The sequence below is a fragment of the Amblyomma mixtum genome, chromosome 3 (assembly GCF_055824585.1).
Source record: "Amblyomma mixtum isolate Tamu chromosome 3, ASM5582458v1, whole genome shotgun sequence".
Lineage (NCBI taxonomy): Eukaryota > Metazoa > Arthropoda > Arachnida > Ixodida > Ixodidae > Amblyomma > Amblyomma mixtum.
Window position 1 is genome coordinate 241,162,457 of NC_143014.1, and position 19,333 is coordinate 241,181,789.

Sequence of the window (19,333 nt, forward strand, 5' to 3'; positions counted from 1 at the left end):
CTCCTCGAGGTCCCGGAGGTGGGTTTCGGCCACCGCGTATACGGATATTATGCGAAGCGTACTAGCCGCACAACCGAGCTCTTCCTTGCTGCGCCGCGCACGGCCGCGTAGCTACCACTTGACCTAAATCGGCGCACCACGTGATATGACGTCACAACAGCTGTGAAAGCTGGGGCTCAACTCGTGCGCTCGCTTGCGGACGCGCAGCCTCCACCGGCGGCCTAACTCCCGCTCCTTCCGCTAGGGGAGCTGACGTCACAACAGCTGTGAAAGCTGGGGCTCAACTCGTGCGATCGCTTGCGGACGCGCAGCCTCCACCGGCGGTATGCTTCGCTTCCTAGGCTTAACCATAAGCTAAGCCAGGCCATTTTTTTTCCTCTGTGCGAAGCGCGCTGTACAGTTCCGCCCACCTTTGTTCTCGTCAAGCACCGTGAAGGTTCAGAAAACCGACTCTGAAGCTTATTTGCTCCTTCCACCGAAGTGCTGGGCGGCGATGCTGCTGCGCGCCCCTTACTGCGCTCGAGGGTGCCTCGATGCCAGCGCCGCCGTTCAGGGTGGTGCCATCCTTTGACCGCTCCAACGCCGCCTCTCTCTCCCTGCGGCGCCATTTTGAATCACAGCGGTCGGTCGGGCTGGCTTGGTGCAAGCAGCTGAGCTTCCGTTTTTCGAGGTCCAGTGGCTGCGGACGATCGCTGGTGGCTTTATTTGTTTGACAGTGCTCCATCGCATGACTGAGGAGTTTCTCAAGCCCACCGAGGCAGCATGACGGGTTGTTGTGTGCCAATGTGCGCCGGGTCAACGCGTAAAGGACTATGCTGTTTTCGCTTCCCCCGAGACTCCGAGCGAAGGAAAAAATGGGAAGCTCAAGTAAAGCAGGATCAGCTCTAGAGTACATTGCTTTAAATGTTACACCCCACTGTGCTTTTTTACCACTCTGTCTCGTTCTGCTATTTCGTGGTTTGCATCTTTTTTTTCATACTTTGTTTTCATGTTTGCGGTGAAGGTTACACCACACTGTGCACAACATCTTCCCCTAAATCTTGTTGACTTACTTCGTGGTTGGAACCTTTTTTCATGCTTTGCTTTTATGTTTCCCCACGGTACATGCCCCACTTTTCTGTCCCAATGTCTTGCATGCTTATATTGTAGTTCGTGTTTTTTCATGACCTGCAATTACAGTTGGCATTAAATGAATAATTTGCATTATCTTTTGTTTTGTTCTCTGTACCCCGTGTAAGAGGGTAGGCTGAAAAGCTGTGTTACATATTTGTCTTTCTCAGTAATAAAGATCAACTTTTAGGTAGCAGTTATTTTTCGAACAGACTAACCCATCAGCACACAATTTTGTAGACAGAATAGGAAATACATGGATACCCAACGTTAAAAACCGCGTTGTTTTTTTAACAAAACCCTATATGGTCGATTTTTTTCGAAAAGCGTGACTTTTCAATGCCGATTAATTCGATTTCGAATTTAAAATTTTCATAATTACTGCAGTTTTTAATGACTAAAATCCAATCTTTTTGCGCAGGTTTACATGCAAGGTTTATTAATGAATACCGATTGGCTTGAATAAAATAAATATGAAAAAAGATATGTTGAATTGTGTTTCACAAACTGAGGAATCGCAGGAGAGCAACCGGTGTGTATGTCCAGGGCGCAAGCAAAGTGTGCATGCGTGCGCACGCAAGAACATTCGGTGGTTGTGCGCCCCTCATAAAAATGAAACGAGTGAGAAAGTTCCAATAATCCTTTATGCTATCGCCAACGAGGGGCGATTCGTTTTCTTTGGCCTCGAAAAAGAAAACGCAGGAGCAGTGGCAACGTCGGTGTACGGCGGCATCATTTGTATATACCAGCGCCCGCCCCATAAGCAGATGTAATTGCGCCCTTGTGAGCAATAAACGGGCGAGCAACTCGCAGTTACCCTTTGAAAGATTAGAAAGCAGACACCAGTTTTTGCGAGCAGAAGAAGCGGAAACAGCCCGCGCGACCATAGCGAAACCAGCCGCAGCGCTCGAGCGGCTGACGACACGCGGGCGTTAACAGAACGTGGGAATTGAAATTCAAATATCGTGAGAAAAAAAAGAGCAATTTCTTCTATCCGCATGGAGCAGCAGCACCTGCCCGGCAACAGATCTTTAAAATATTAGCGCGTTTTTCAAACCAACAGACGGAACAGTAAATGTTCAACCTCGACCGCCTGGGGCTGTAAAATTAAGTCATGCAATTACGTCTTCGACCCTCGGATGTTAAAATGGCTATTATGAGTGAAAAGATACGCAGTGCGATGTTGATGAAAAAGACTGTTCCAGTCAAAAACACTCTCACACCCGCCGAAAGTAAGAGTGGCGCCGTTACACACGCTAGCGCAGCTGATCCCGTGTGATTCAATATGGCGGCGTCCGCGATGTTGTCTCCACCCTGTACGGCGGCGCTGACATCGAGGCACCCTAGGGTGCCTCGATGCGCACGCGCCCCCTACGAGCGGTGGGGTCGTCGCGCCCCTGGCGGCGGCGGACGGCGTAACCCCCGGAGAAAAACTCGCATTTCTTCCGCGGCGAATGCGAAGGCCGTAGGAAAGAGTGCGCGCCCCCCTCGAGACCGGCCGTGGCTGGACGGCTGGACTCGGACAAGACTACCTCCCGATCGAGAAAAACCACGTGATTTCCTCCACATTTTTCTCAGAGGGTGTTGGGCCTGTGTCATTTATGCGGTTGTATGGGCAGGGCGTGGCCTCTCCTAAGTTTTGCTCTTTAGTGGTCTGTTTCCGGCAGCAGCGCAAGGGGTCATGGGAAAATCATCTGCTAGCCACTTCCGGTTTCACTGGTTGCCTGTCCAATGCCTCACTGGCATGCTCACTGGTTTGTTTCATCGCAGTCGCCGTGCATGGCGGCACTGTATATTTACTAATTTATTTGTGCGGCGTTGTCAGTGTTTGTACACTGCACAACGTAAACATGGACAGCCACGACAGGCAAGCCTGTGCTGGCGTGGATAGTATGCCCATGGAGGAAAAAAAACTAAGGAGGGAGCGTGACGTCACGCGGCCAGCGTTCGCAAGCCGAGTGTTTTGAAGTCGTTTTCTCCCTGTTTTTCGCTCTCCGAGTCTGTCCTCTTTGTTTTGGTTCTGGTATGTTTTAGTGCGCGCGTATGCGCGACCCGCGGCGCGGGCGTCTACAGCAAGGAAATTGATCTACAGATAGTCTGCCGCGCTATCGGCGCATGCGCGCGCGCAGCGGGGCTAGACTTTACCGCATGCTATCACGTGGTGCGATCACGGGGGGACACACTCTTTTTTTTTGCTATATCTTTACTTGTAAAGGCTAGGCTTCAAGGTTGTCGCCGGACGCTCCCTCCTCAGTTTTTTTTCCTCCATGAGTATGCCGCATAATCTCTCTGCCTCCGGTTTCACGTGCATTCGAACGAATCCTGAAGCGACAAGCGAGCAATGAGGGACGCGGTATAGTGGAGGGCTCGGGGTTAATTCAGACAATCATTAACATGCGCTGACATCGCGCATCATAAGCGACGAGCTATGCACGAGACCTCCGCTCGCGCTATGTTGCCAGGCTTCGCAACACCCCTGAAGTTGAGTTTGCTCGCGAATAGCCCGGATTTTCGTTGGTTTGACACAAAATCAACAACAGGAAAAATTGGGGTGGCGGTACGTGTTGAATGTGGCGACAGGCATGCTGTCGACCCGCCGCGGTGGCTCAGTGGTTATGGCACGCGGCTTCAATCCCGGACGCGGCGGTCGAATTTTGATGGAGGCAAAATTCTAGAGGCCCGTGTACTATGCGATGTTAGTGCACGTAAAAGAACCCCAGGTTGTCGAAATTTCCGGAGCCCTTCACTTGCGGCGTCTCTCATACTCTGAGTCGCTTTGAGATGTTAAGCACAATCAACCAGCCTAAACCAGCATGCTCTCGAATGCAGCGTCGTTCATAGGTGTTTAGAGTGCCGCGGGACTGCAGCTAAGAACCAGTCGGTAGCTCCTTCAGCGCTCTCGTTTTAGACGGGCGAATGAAAGAGGCAACCCTTGCTGATGTCTGAAGATTAAAGTCCGAAGACGACTGTAAGCTGGCACTCACGGCCTTCTATGGCACGATAACGTAAAGGTAGTGTTATCAGACCGTAGTGATATCAGAATGTGCTAATTAGTGCTGTACCCAGCTCGTTTAAAAGTGGTGCTTTAAGGTGGTTTCAGAGCGACAGAGCAAAATAACGATGAAATGGGCATCGTGTTCCGTCGAAATCCACTTTAATTAAACGGAACCTTTAGGATCCATCCCAGCTATTTCCACAGTGCGTCTGACAATGGGCAGAACGGTTTGAAGAGAAGACGGAGAGGAAACCTGGAGAGGGAAGGAAGAGGATTTTTGTTTAACGAACGATCACCCCTAGTGTTAAGCCTTTTTTTGATGGCCGATATCTCTACTGGCTACACGAAATGACATCATGCCCTCGACGCTTCATCACACCTCGGCTACGGGAAAGCGGCGGCCGCAGTAAGGCGTTTGCCGGAACGGTGGATCTTCGGTAGTGCTGCTGCGTGCGCTCATCGCTCGTTGCTGTTTCGGCCTGTCCCGGCCGGGGAGCCAGAATTACTGGCAATGCAGCCCCAATGAGAATCGCGTTAGTGAAAATTTATTGCTCCTCCAGATTTAAATCATTAACTGTAACGAGGTGCCCAACTCTGCTGATAGTTAAGAATTAACTTTTGTAATTTAGATAACCAGCTTTAAAGGACACGGCAGCTCAATGCAGTTATGGTTTTCAGTGCAAATTAAGTCTCTGGTTCCTTGTGGCTATTGTGACGCTTGTCCGGCTACAAAATACGTGTGTAAGGCATGGAAATTGCATTTAAAAATCCTCGCGTTACCGAAGAGGGCGGATTGCCACCGTGTTGAAGTGAATGGCGGTGGAGCGTCGCATCTGAGATCCGCAGCGGAAGGCCCGACACCCGCGTTGTACTTGCGCAATCCTCCGGTTGTGGCAACTCCTGTATTTCATTCTTTGGACTTTTCTAGCTTGAAAAAGCTCCTTTTTGGGTGAGAGTGGTCCGTTTATGATTAGAACGTCGTGCCCTGTCGGTAAAGGCCGACTACATCCGGTACTGCTGACACGCTAATAGCGAAGTGACCGTCTTTTTACTCCAAATACTATCGTTACGGATTACTAAAGGTCTTTACTATTTTTTTTACACCGTGTTATTTTGTTGCTGCTGTTGTGAAACTGGAAGAGTTAATTAAGGGAAAGTGCAGCTCGTGTTGACTGTGTATCGATCGCTTCATGCAGAGACGCGACACATAGCTAGGCCAGAAAAGACGCCCGGTCCTTTATTGCGCATAGATTTATAGCTGCGGCTGCAGCGAGGGAAAGGGAAAGGAAGAAGGGGCGTTGACATGTTATCAGGCCGCTTGCTTGATAGCCACATCTGATACATCTTCTTTCCTCTGTGAAAAGATCAGTTTTGACAATGCTCTAAGAAATGTGCCGAAACTTGTGATCATAAGTCAGCCGTTTAGGTTCCATGCGTGGCCGGGTTGTCCTGCGTGGAATGGCTGGCATGGTTGATCCAGCAGCTGCACCTGATGCTGTGAGCTGCGTGCTTGTGGCAAGTCCATCACGTGGCAAGTCCATGCTTGATCCACCAGCTGCACGTGATGCTGTGAGCCGAGTGCTTGTGGCAAGTCCATCACGTGGCTCACCCTGGCCATCGGCGGTACCAGGACTTGAAGTTCTTCTAGCCTCGGAGCGGATGTCCGCGTCGTCGTCGCTGTCATCGATGACGTTGTAGTGCTCTTGGGTTCGCAGCAGATGTTGCCTATTACGCCTTAGAAGACGGTCGTTGTCCATTCTCACGATGTGGGATCGTGGAGCCACCTTCTGGAGAACCATCGCTTTGCGCGACCATTGGCGGTCGTCACGAACCCGCACCGTGTCTCCTTGCTGCAGTGGAGGCAGTAGTTTGCCCTTGGACGACTGGCGGTGCTTGTCTACCGGGCGCTCCTGTTCGACGCTGCATTCAGGCAGAGTAGTGCGCAGCCGACGACCCTGCAACAATTCTCCCGGTGATTGTCCGTCCTCTAATGGGGACGCGCGATATGATAAAAGACCCATCCAGAAGTCGTCACGAGACTGCAGTTTTCTTCATAATGCGCTTCACTATTTGTACTCTTTTCTCGGCCAAACCATTCGACCGCGGAAATTCAGGGCTCGAAGTAATATGGACAAAGTCATAGCGCCGTGCAAACTCCGCGAACTCTTGGGAAGCAAACTGAGGTCCGTTGTCGGTACACACTTGGGCAGGAATTCCGTACCGCGCAAAAATAGACGCAACCTTTGTAACGACTTCGCGCGCAGTGGTGACGGCGAGTTTCTCAACGTCTGGAAAGTTTGAATGCGCATCAAACACCACTACGTACATGTCACCAGCGAAATGAAAAAGGTCGATTCCCACCCGGTGCCATGGCACCTTGGGTGTTGGCCACAAAATAAAAGGCTCAGAAGCTTGCTTGTAGGCGTACTTTTGGCATGCGCTGCATTTGCGAATGAGCGTTTCAATGGCACTGCCCATTCCTGGCCAGAAGATCAGGCCCCGAGCTATGGCTTTGCTCTTATTCAGCCCAAGATGTCCCGCGTGCAACTTCTGCAGAATCTCCACTCTCATTGTCTTCGGTACGACAATTTTGCATCCTTTCAGCCGTATTCCATCAATTTCCGATAGTTCTGCTGCAAATGGCTTTAACTCTCCTTCAATCTTAGTTCCTTGTGCCACCTGCTCCAAGACTTTGCTCAAGTATGGATCCGCTAAAGTCTCACTTTGCAGGCGCCGTTTTGTTGGTGTGCTTACTATGCTTGAGAGGACCTGTACAGCCTGAACGTCGACGACTTCGGTTGACTCCAGGACGGCACGGAAGGCAGGAGCACGGGACAGCATGTCCGCCAACAGCAGGTCCTTGCCAGGAACAAACTGCAGTTCGTAGTCATAACGAAGAAGACGAAACGCTGCAGCCTTGGTGGCATATCTCCGATTGCCTTTTTCGCGATTGCCAGCAAAGGTCTGTGATCCGTTTCAGTGACAATCTTGCGGCCATATACCAGCTGGTGAAACTTTTCGCATGCGAAAACAATGCCCAGGGTTTCTTTCTCGATTTGCGAGTACCGTGTTTCGCTATCGGTGAGCGCTCGCGAAGCGTACATGACTGGGCGCCACTCACTGCCATGCTTCTGCAACAATGCTGCGCCTAACCCTAGCCCAGATGCGTCAGCCGAAATTTTGGTTTCTTTCTTCGCGTCGAAGAAGGCCAGCACAGGAGGCGTTGTTAATGCTTCGCAGACCTCTTTCCACTCACGCCCATGAGCCGAACTCCAGTCAAAAACGACGTTCTCCTTCACCAAGCTGCGAAGTAGGGACGTTTTATCGCTCAGTCGAGGCACGTACTTGCGGAAATAGTTATCGACTCCAAGCATTCTGCGTACTGCATTTTTGTCATTCGGGTGTGGCATAGCTTGAATGCTTGAAATTAGATCAGAACTCGGCAGTATGCCATGTCCACTGATGACGTCTCCAAGAAATGTTATTTCCTTCACACCGAAGGCACACTTCTCACGGTTGAACGTAAGACCAGCTTCCTCTGCCCTTCTCAGTGCTGCTCGCAAGCGCTCATCATGCTGCTGTTTGCTGTTGCCACAGATTAGCACGTCGTCAACATATACATGAACCCCTGGCAGGCCGTCGAAGATCTCTGCGAGCGTCTTCTGGAAGACCTCACTAGCAGACGAAATACCGAAAGGGAGCCGAAGGAATCTGTAGCGGCCGAACGGAGTCGCAAACGTGCATATTCGCGACGTGGCCCCATCTAACGGTATTTGGTGGAAGCCGGAGTTGGCGTCAAGGCGGGAAAACAGTCGCGCCCCTGACAATTCGCACTCAATGTCTTCACGTCCGGGCATAGGGTAGTGCTCACGCATGATGTGCTTGTTAATTTCTCTCGGGTCCATGCACACCCGTAGGCTTTTTGCGAACTATGACCAAGGGACTCACCCATTCGGTGGGCTCGTCTACCCTTTTGATGATGGACGCCTTCTCCATGCGGTTGAGCTCTTCACGTAGTGGTTCCCTTAGGGAGAAGGGTACCCTCCTAGCTGGTTGTACCACTGAAACCGCACCGGGCCGCAGGACCATCTTGTATTGTCGTTTGACGCAGCCGGTTCCACTGAAAAGGTGCGGGGCCGTTTGCTCCGGTGTTTCATGCCCATCCTGCATATTAACGGCATCGACAACTGATGGAATGAGGCCAAATTGCAGGCATGTGTTAAAGCCAAGGATTGCTTGTCGGCCTTTTTTCACGATAAAAAAATTCGTCTCGTGCTTCGCTTTGTTCAGGAGCAGTGATGCTGTGGCGACACCCACGTGCTTGATAACGCTGCCATTGTAGGCAGTAAGAACCGCTGTACTCTTGCGCAGGGGCGTTGTACTGCAGATGCGTCGAAAGATGCGGAGGGGAAGAAGGTTTGCCTGGGAGCCTGTGTCAACTTTGAAACTGATGACGCATCCGGCAATCTGGCCTTGCATTGTCCAATCTAGCCCTGCTTGCCTGTTGACACCACATATGCTGACGTCCAAAACTTGGAAGTTTTCATCGTTTTCCACCTCTTCCTGTACTTGGTTGACTTGGCGACTTCTGCAGCACAACGAGAAGTGATTCATTCTGTTGCAAGTGTAACAGCGCTTCCCGTAAGCTGGACACTGTCGCGGCGCGTGCGCCTGGTTGCACTGCTTGCATCGAATCCGCCTTTCTTTACCAGGATGGTTTCTTACGGCGTAGTCAACGTGGACGTCGCCTTTGGACTAGGTAGCATTTTGCTGCGCGGCAGTCTCCGCTGCCTTACACATCTCTTCTGCTTTCTGCAATGTGAGACTCTTACCTCGTAGCATTTTTTCTCTGAGCGGGGTACTATTAGTGCCGAAAACAATCTGGTCTCGTACCATGGATTCTTCAAGGCCACCAAAATTGCAGAGCTTAGCTTGCGTTCTGAGGTCTCGTGCTCAAATGGCTCGGACTCACCTTGTATACCCGCATACGAAATACATTCCTCTCGTAGACTTCGTTTTCTTTTTCGTCGAATTAACTGTCAAATTTCTTGAGCAGCGTGTCGTAATCATCTTTGGACTCATCTTTCGCGTAGCTGAAGTTGTTGTAGATGTCCAGTGCCTCGTCGCCGGCAGCGCTTAGAAGGATCGCTGCTTTGACCGCTGCTGACTTTGGGGTGGCGGTCGACGTCGCTGTCAGGAACAGTTGCAGCTTAATTCTGCTTGAATATTAGCCAGTTTCTTCTGACATTCCCAGTCAACTGAAGTGGTCCCAGCGGTTTCACGATGTCCATTGCTTCGGCTGCTTGAATAATCCAGCTGGGCACACCGGGCCACTTCTGACACCATGTATCGATCGCTTCATGCAGAGACGCGACACATCAGTAGCTAGGCCAGAAAAGACGCCCGGTCCTTTATTGCGCATAGATTTATAACTGCGGCTGCAGCGAGGGAAAGGGAAAGGAAGAAGGGGCGTTGACATGTTATCAGGCCGCTTGCTTGATAGCCACATCTGATACAGACTGCTGCACGAAAAACCGGACAACCGTGTAACCGCCCCAATTCGGAACCTCAGCGCTCAAGAGTTCGCACGCTCCGCATGAAAGGAACTCAAGCTAAGAGGACGCAACGCGCGAACAAAATCCGAGACAGGGGGATACGCTGGCACGGAATTCGCACTCGTTCGTTCCCTTCTCGCGTTCTACTTTCTAAGCGTCAGACAAACTTCAGAAACGCGAGACTTGGAAGAGGAACAGTTCACGGTCCCAAGCTGAAGTTCCTAGCCTTGTGTCATTTTGCATCTGCTAGAGCAGCTATCGGACCGCGGGCGCGCAGGGGGCGCACAACACTGTGCTGTTTTATCAACGCACTGCTTTTTTCAGCCTACTGTTATGACGCGTGCTATTTTTTCATGCCCTGTTTATTCACCGTGCAGTTTTCCGCCTCGTGCTTTATACGCCGCCAACGCCGCTGCTCAGTTCGGTTCTGTGCTATTTCGACGCGTTTTGTTTCTTTCCATGCTGATTCCTTACACACTCCAAAATGGCGAGCTAGCTGTCGAGGGAGTTGGTGTGACAAGCCGAAGAAATTGAGGCGGGCGTGTTAGATCAATTCTATTCGCCTGTGTTTCATGAGCTACATAAATACATCGAGCTGCTGATCTCCGCCATTCGCCTCACCGGGACAGCGCCTGCCTCTGGGCCGCAGGTCTCCAACGCCAGGCGGTCCACACCGCCCCGAATCGTCCGAATCAGAGCGCCGCCATTCGCGCGAAATACCTGGCACCTTGCGCACGGTTGTGTATCTCGCGTCCACGAATTGACTCTGCAGGGGTATCGAACCGAGCGTGCGCTTTCATTGACCGTTGGGCAGACGCTTATGTTCGGCCTATTGCAACAGCGAGTCTGTAAGGTAACTTCGCGGTTCGTCATCCAGCATGAATCACCCAGTGCAAGCGCTTGTACTAGTGGGCATACGCTGCGCTTGCAGTGTTAGAAACATTGCGGAGATATGAGGAGCGCTTGTGTGTACGCATGCATGCGGGGTTATACGCAAAGCGCAGATCATGAAGCTATCGTATTTTCTCTTTTTCATCTAATTTCAAATCAGCATGTCGGCAGAGGCCCGCCAAAATTTCACGTACGTGCATGATTGATATATCTCTGCTTCTGCCCAACATTGCTCCCGTAACGTGGCCAAGCGTTTCGCGAACGCCACTATGGGTCAACACAGTACCTCGATTCTAAACTCCGCTTCAGACATCACGTGCAGCGCTGTCAAAGCTAGCGCTCTTGTTTGCGCTGTCTGCATCCGCGACCAGAGAGTAATGCGCTCCTTATGGTGAGCGAAACATAGTAAATGCTTTGCCTGCAGGCTTCTACATGACACTTTTGTCATGAGCTTCATATAAACACACTCTTATAGCTGACGACACGCTCTCGCTCTCTCGTATCATAGACCGCTCCGCCACAAAACAAGGGCGGAGTAACACGCCTCCCTTTATTTTTCCGTGCGGACTACTTCCGTACCTTTCACAGCGTTGCGTCTGATGCATGAAACGGAGTATAGAGTTGGACTATACACGCTCTCCATATGGCTGAAGGGCTATGCTTACGCGATCTCATCCTTGGACAGCACACACGCGCCGAAGACAATTTCGAGGTGACCATTCAACGGCCGTTTTCGACTCCTGGAGCTGCCGCAGATGCGTCGCCAGTCAATGCCACCTGAGCATGCATATAAGCGCCGCAGGATGCGCCCCTCTGAGCTTTAGTTTCGGCGATGTCGGTGTCCATCTGGCTGCGGGTGCTCACATCAACCGGCTGTCTGGTCGGCTTCCTCTGTCAGACCAGCTCCATGCTGTCTCTCGTCTTCGAGTAACCGTTCTCAGTGCCACTGAGAATCTACTGTTGTATCCGGCTTGAAAAATTCACCGCCGGGATACTACTGTAACGTTATCAGGATGTTTTAGCACAGCGTTCTTACCGGTCAGAGATGTACACGTACTATCGGAGACAAAAGTCTCGAATTCACCCTAGAGAGGCAACCATAGAGCATAAGCTTTTTTATCAAGGCGAAAGCCTTTAATGGCTCATCGTTGTCGTGAGAAAAATGTGTCCCGCTTTGAGGGGTGTCCACCGAGATATGTGAGACAGTTACTGCGTAATTTCCTTTCCTTAAATAAAATTTTCATTTTCTTCATTACGCCCCTTTTTCTCTTTCTTTTTTCACTCCCACTTCCTTCCTTCCTGTACTGTGCGGTTCAGGTGTCCACTAGGATGACAGAGGATTACAACGCCATTTCCTTTCCTCAAAAAGCGTTGCGTTCAAAGGGCCAGACATCGCGCCGAACGGGTGGTGGCGTTCCGTGGACTCCCTGGCAGCGCTACAACACGCTCTCGCGTTCCACTCCTAAAGGCGAAGATTAAGCGTCATTATTTGGCAGTTAATAAATGTACCAACAGAATGTGAAAGTGTAGTCGCTCAGTTTACTCGTGGCAGCATTCATCGCTACATGCGCAACAATCGCGTAGCAGAATGCAGCACTCAGGCTTTCGCCTTTCACCACTTTAGTCGCTAAAGTTCCTCGTAATTTTTTGCCTGGTGTGTTTCGAAATTCCACTTGTAGAGGCGAAAGTTGGACTTCTGTATAGTAAAACCAGGCCATATTTCGAACCTATCGCTGCAGTATCCCCAGATCGCTATTTGAACGTTCAGGCTGCTTTTCTCCCAGATAGGTGCAAAGCTGCAGGCACGGACGGTAACAGAACACTAAAACGTTCCGCTGTTCTTTTTTTTCTCGAGGCTCCCCCAAGGGGGACTTCAAGCACCTAGGTGCGCATTCGTGCCTGACTCCACGGAGCTGCACTTTGCGAAGAGGTGCGCTCAGGGTTGAATGGATAAACCTGAGCCGTGATTTAGTTAGACTGGGGAGTAGCGAAAGGCCCTGGGGCGTAACGTTCGGAGTACCATTCCTGTGATACTTGGGATCTCTCTGGAAGGTACCCTTGAGCGGTCGGGCGTTTAATAGGCCTTTCCAGAAGGAATTCCCTTTTTGTTTTTCCTGTGACGCCACATCCGCAAAAAAGTTCATCGCGAAAGGGCACTGGGAGCTCAGCGGGCGAAGGCTTAACGTTTTAGGTTAACTGCGTCCAGTGCCTGACGGCGCTTGCGTCCAGTGCTGACTCTCGGCGGTAGAGAACAAAAACTCTCCTAATTTTACACGTCACTCAGTCTCATCGTAAGGCACTGCAACTTCACTCTTATCTGCGAATTCTGATAATGCCATTACACTCGGCGGTAGGTGATCCGTAGTTAGTAAGCTGGGTAAAGATAGCCCGGTTAGTTTTTGTAATTGTGTGAACTTTAATTCTCATCAACTCTGACATGCAAGGAATCCTGGCTTTCAGGCTGGCATAGGACAGGGTTAATTGCAGACATGAGAGAAGCCTTTGCCCTGCAGTGGGCTTAGTTAGGCTGATGTAAATGTGGTATCAGTTTTGATTTGCACAAGCTTGAAGCAGGTAGCAGAAAAAAAAACACTTATAGTATATAGTAACCAGTTGTCGGTAGTTTTCATTTCGTAGTTAAGCAACGGAGGGATTGGAAAGAATGCAATTAAATAGAGCGAGTGGACAATACTCACATATGGATCAGACTCAGATATTAAATGAAGTGTGCTATCGGGACCATGACAACTACTCCAGGAGATAAAAAGCTTAGACGACATGAGTGACGAATCAAACTTTGGTTTTATTCTCTGGATTCCATAGGCGAATCCCGATTCCATACGAATAAAGGGTCGAATTAAGGTAGTGCTTTTTTTATAATAATCGAAATATATTTAATGTAGAATAAATTTAACCTCGATGTGCGGTTCGCGCCGGTCGCCGTGGCGCAGGTCATCGAGAGACAGTGATGTGTACATCCTGCCGCAGGCCCGTGTCGTGCAGATGTGCAGCACGCTGCAAGAGGAGAACACCGACTCGCCGACTGCTGCGCGGGACGCCATGGAGACCCGCAAGACTCCGGCCAGAAGTATACAGCGGGGCCTGCGGACCTGTTCTTGAGGGTCCCAGCCTCGGCGTCGCAGGTCCGGGTGACGAGGGGCACGACGAGCTGCGCAGACGAAGAGAGCTCTTGGGCGCCGGTCGCCAGCTAGGGCTAACTGTTACAAGAGGCTTCGCTGAACTCGTCAGACATGATCAGAAAAGTTGTGTTCGTTGGCTTCACGTAAATACCGGCACGACCAGCAAACCTGATTTTATTACGTGAACACACTGAGACTTGTGTAGATTACCTTATTTTACGAGGGCCAGGTTTTAGTCAAATGTGGTTTGGGAGGGGGGTTAACGCCCCGAAACATCCCAGGCCATGAGGGACGGCCGTAGTGAAGAGTGCCGGAAATTTCGACCATCTGGGGTTCTTAAACGTGGAATCACATCGCGCACTACACAGACTTCTAGAATGAGATCTGAAAGAGGGCTGTGCGAACGGTATTCTTTCGAAATCTAATCGAATATTAATAGTGTCGGTAATAACCCAATCGAATACGAATCGAATATTTCATGAATATCCGGTACTTCCAATAGCATTCGTTCGAAACGGATACTTGTGGTACACAGTGAAGAGCTAGCGGCGGCGCTGCGTTAAGGCGCTAAAACTTTACAGCTTTATGGCTGTAGCTGCTAAAATATGCGACACTAATCTCAAGAAAGGAATACGGGTCGTGAAGTCAGCGTAGTAGATCGGCGACCTTCATGTCGGACGTATGAGAAAATTGCGCTTTGCTCCTGTTCACGAGAGCGAATAAACTAACACCACAGCTCACAGCATAAGGGCGGCGAGAAAAATGTACCAGTCATGGATTCCCACGTTGGGCATTAAGGCAGGGCTTAAAAGACCTGCCTGAGCCCTGCCACATCGCCTAACCTTGGAGGCCATGTGTGAGCATTCTGAACGCCGCCACATGAATGGACCGCGTCGTGCCGATGAAACATGCCTTCCCGTGCATATCCATTGCGGCAGCATACTGTGCGGCGCCGGAGTGCACCCTTTTCAGGGAACAGTCGTAGAAGAAAACTACGTAGAGCCCTTTTCACAGTTAGTGCCAATCATTCCAAAACTATCAAAAAACTTTAAAACATATTCTCTTCCTTTTCTGATAATTTTCTGAATGAATATTTCATTCGTTCAGCTAATCGAATTGGAGGACATTAAATTCTTTATTCACGGTTTTCTATAATCGCACACCCAAAAAATCATTTTAGTGCGTGTTCATGGTATCTTTAATCTATCGGCACAAATTATAGGCTGATAATTATAGCCATCATGAATCCTCAACCACGGGAACTCAGGTTGACTGAAAATGATGAACACGAAGGGCTACGTAAACGAACAGCGCTTGTGACCTCCTACTCAATTTGCGCCAAATAATTAGTGGCCATCCTGTACCAGCGAGCTTCCGATAGGCTTGCGCTACGGTGCGAATGAAGTACAGGCTCGCACGTTGGCACCTATATTCGCTAACTGCACAGCGGCCGCTCTATGCGCGATCCCCTGTGACGTGAACGACGTCGGCCTGCAATAGTATGGCGGAACCGGGATCAGATGATGATGATGAATTTTATTCGCGCAAGGGAAACTTTGGCCAAAGAGCGCCGAGGCACAAGCTGTTTTTCGTGCACTCAAGGTGGGGTCACAGACCCATATTTCCTACCCCACACCTTCCGCATACGAGGCGGATGCTCAAAGCAGTAGGCCACCGCAGCGGTACGAAACCGGGACCGAATCCTCAAGCGGAAACATCCGCATTATCTTGCTGGCTTGGGAGAACGGTTTTTAAGTTGTCCTACGCCAGAAGGACTGCATGGTCATGGCCGCTATCGAGGATGTGCCTGATATCATGTTTGCGAGGGCTGCGCAGTGGCTCATTCGTAGGGAAGGATATATTGCTATCGTTCTCAATATTAAAGGCGGGTTGTTGCGAAGAAAGTACGATCAATGTTCGTTAAGACACTTCAGTAACGCAGACGAAACGAAGTTTGACCCCGCTGCGGTGTCTCAGAGGTTGCGGCGTTTGGCTGCTGACCTGGAAGACGCGGGCTCGATACCGACCGCGGCGGTTGAATTTCTTCGTCACTACGGCGTCGCTCATAGTTTGAGTTGCTTTAGACGTTAAACCCCATTAAACCAAACCAAACCGAAAAGAAGTTTGAATCTCCGACGGAATCTAATTTTCCGCAATGATTTCGTAGACGCGTGAGCGGCAACAATATGTTCCTGTTCCTGGATTAGATTTGACACCTTCGCTGTCGTGCACTAGTCTATCTGTGACGTAATCTTGTTAATTCATCTTCAGAAACAAGTTCCGCAGTTGCCACTCCTTAATCCATGCTAGACTACATGCTTCGTTTGTCTGGCGTCCATCTCAAGGTTATACCACCGACGATTAAGAAGCGATTCTGAATCGCTTCGGCCTTTTTATCGCCTCACATTATTCCGAACACATCAGCGTAATCTCTATTTAAAGAACAGTGACTTTACACGCGCTTACGTCCCCTCACTGCCTCCTTTTGTTTGTACTACTAGTGTTCGTACTCGTGAATTTCACAATTTTTCGGGCACACTATTGGCGTTTTCGTACTTGTTAGCTGCCCACGACGTCCTAAGGATGTAAGTAATTGTCCCTACAAAATTCTCATTAACTCATGTCCCTCAGGAGAAACCGCGCAGAAATTCGGCGAATGACGGAAAGGGCACAGCACTAGCACTGCCTGCCAACTGTTGGTTTCAAGTTCAGCTTTTTTGGATATCACTTTAATTTGCGACGCAAATGTAGAATGTTGTAAGGTACTGATATTAATATGTTATTGGGAATGGTCTAACTTGCCGATTTGTAAAAAATCTGGCTTTTAAAATTTGTCCTGCGCTTGAGCAAAGTGGTTAAGATTGCGATATAAAAACATTGGGTTGTATTTCTATCAAAAATAGAAGAAAATCAACCGCGTCTCGGGGAGAGATTTGCGGATATATTGATTGCTATTATGTAAACTTACGATATGTGAAAAAAAAAAAACCTGGAGGTTTGGCATTGCTAAGCACGGAATATTATGGGGAAGCAGTTTTTTGCAGGCGACCTCCATCGCCACCTACCTAAAATCGCAACTGAGGTGCTTACAAACCCAGGGGGGGGGGGGGGGGCAGTTATGCGCCTTTCCTTTCCTAAAAATGAACGGAGTCTACAATGTTCTCAACGTCAACGCCAATCAGACCCATAAAGCACCGGCGGCATATTTCTCCATCGCGTTTCGGATAAAACCCTGTCAACGCATACGGAAGCAGCGCACATCTGTGTCACTACCGCCACGCAGGTCAAAGCACGATTGGGATGTCCACTGACTTGGAGCCAGTTATACGCCTTTCCTTCGTGACTTCGTGCGCGCAGATAAAAGCTGATGAAGACGACGATGTGCAGACAGCCTCCCGCCAGGCAGCGGAGGAACATGGTTCAGGCTCGGCAGCTGGTGGGTCGGTGCGGCCCCTCACTGGGGTTGCGCCGGCTCCTGGCCAGAGCTTCACTGGGGTTGCGCCGGCTCCCGGCCAGAGCTATTCCGATCACCCTTAAATAAATACGACAAGATGGCTAGCAGATGTAATAGGAATGCTAAAAACTTTGAAAAATTCCAGATCATCCAATGGAACTGCAGGGGTTTCAGATCTTGGAAAAAGCGGTCACACCTCCAGCTTTACCTGCAGTCCCTAGGTGACATGCCGGCGCTCATTGCTCTACAGGAGCCCGGCATAGACGCTAAATTATCAGGCTACAGCACCTTTCAGGGGGGCCCCTCTACGTGCATCCTGGTGAATAAGGCTTACATCGTGGTTCAGGTCGACTTAGACTTGAGTACCGAGCAAGAATATACGAGGGGGTACCCAAAAGAAACCGGACTAAATTTTTTTGTCGGCAAAGCTTCTGTGGTAACGCGTTTTGCCACTAGGAGCGCATGGAACGAACATTCCAGAGTCAGTTAGCAGAGTGCCGTCGTTGAAGGAGGTCAGACTAGTTTAGGCAGAGTTTTAGAGTGACGACCGTTTTGTGTGAATGTCGTTTTTGCAATGGCTGATTTTCGTGAATTGCGTGCGCCGGTGAAATTCTGATTTTTGCTCGGAAAAAGTTGAATGGAAACTCTTGAAATATTATGAAAGACCTACAAGGACGATGCTATGGGGACAACTCAAGTGTTCCTGAATCGAATCCTGAATCAAAGCAACAATCATGCCAATGGAAAACTTCAAATTCACCTCGCCTCAAGAAAGCTCGTCAGGTGAAACCAAACCTCAAAACAATGCTGATTTGTTTTTTCGACGTGAGAGGAGTCGTCCATTGAGAATTTGTTCCGCAGGGTCAGACAGTTAGCCAGGCTTTCTACTTGGATGTTTTGAAAAGATTGGGCAACAGTGTGCGGTGGAAGCGGCCAGATTTGTGGCGGTCGGGTGACTGGTTTTTCCATCATGGCAATGACCCTGCTCACACAGCCTGTCCTCTACGACAATTTTGGACCGAAAATGGCATGACCCCTATTCCTCAACCCTCATACTCTCCCAACCTTGCCCCGTGCTACTTTCTTTGTTTCCTATAATGAAAAAATGGAAAGCGTTTCGCTGATGTTGCTGAGGTGAAGAAAAAAACGACGGAGGCACTGTCAAGCGCAACAAAAGATGAATTTAAACAATGTTTTGAAAAATGAAATGAAAGATTCGACAAGCGTATCATTGCAAGTGGGGAATACTTTGAAGGAGATTGAAGGTCTGTGCTTAAAATGTGAACAAATAAGATCAAACAAAAATAAGTCCGGTTTCTTTTGGGTACCCCCTCGTACAATGGTCCGAGTACTGCCTCTCAGACGCCGCGACCCGTCAATACATATCCTCAACATATACTGCCCTCCGCGTAAGCCGCGCGTAACTTTCAATGAAATCTTCCTTCGCGCGATAAAATTGGCAGCCAAAGAGCCTCTAGTGATCGTTGGAGACTTCAATGCTCCCAGCCTTCATTGGGGCTACCACTTCGAACAGGCAAGAGGACGTAAGCTGGCGGAGCTCATCTCCACCCTCAGCCTCACGTTGCTCACGGACCCGGCGTATCCCACTCGAGTGGGGAATTCGGTAACCCGCGACACGTGTCCAGACCTTTCTCTCGTTAAAAATGCTAGAGCGGCTGCCTGGGAGAACTTGGGAGATTCTCTAGGCAGCGATCACCTCCTTCTCCGGATTACACTCGAGGCAAAGGCAGCGCGCAAAAAATGGAGTCAGGCCAAGCTGACCGATTGGCACAAATTCCGGAATCACACTATCCCTCCCGTACTATTTTCCGGCGGCTACGCGGAGTGGGCTAACCACATATACAACATTCAGAAACAACGCGTCACAACACTACAAACCACCGAAGAGATCCCCGCAGTGGACACCCACCTCCTGCATTTGTGGGGGGCGCGCCGGAGCTTAACTAACGGTGGAAAAAGCAGAAAACTAATCGCAAATTACGCGACCGCATAGCCAAACTCACAGAGCAGGCTGTAGCGTATGCTGCCGAGCTCTCAGATTAAAATTGGATAGCACGCGGCGACGCCGCAGCTCATCAGATGAGCTCGAAGGGGACGTGGCGTCTCTTTCGCAGTCTAATCGACCCCTCCCAAACGAGAGGGGAGACGCAAAAGCAGCTCCGGCGGG

The 19,333-nt window shown here is 50.0% G+C and overlaps 1 protein-coding gene across 2 annotated transcripts in view; it reads right to left on the reverse strand.

Annotated features, from left to right (window-relative positions):
- Positions 1-13,467: 13,467 nt before the first annotated feature.
- LOC149354169 (uncharacterized) overlaps positions 13,468-19,333 on the reverse strand; it is a 43,263-nt gene continuing 37,397 nt past the window's right edge. For both annotated transcript variants that reach the window (XM_089583103.1, XM_089583104.1), the window contains one exon: positions 13,468-13,720. The gene's annotated coding sequence lies outside the window, so the exon portion shown is untranslated. The remainder of the gene's footprint in view (positions 13,721-19,333) is intronic.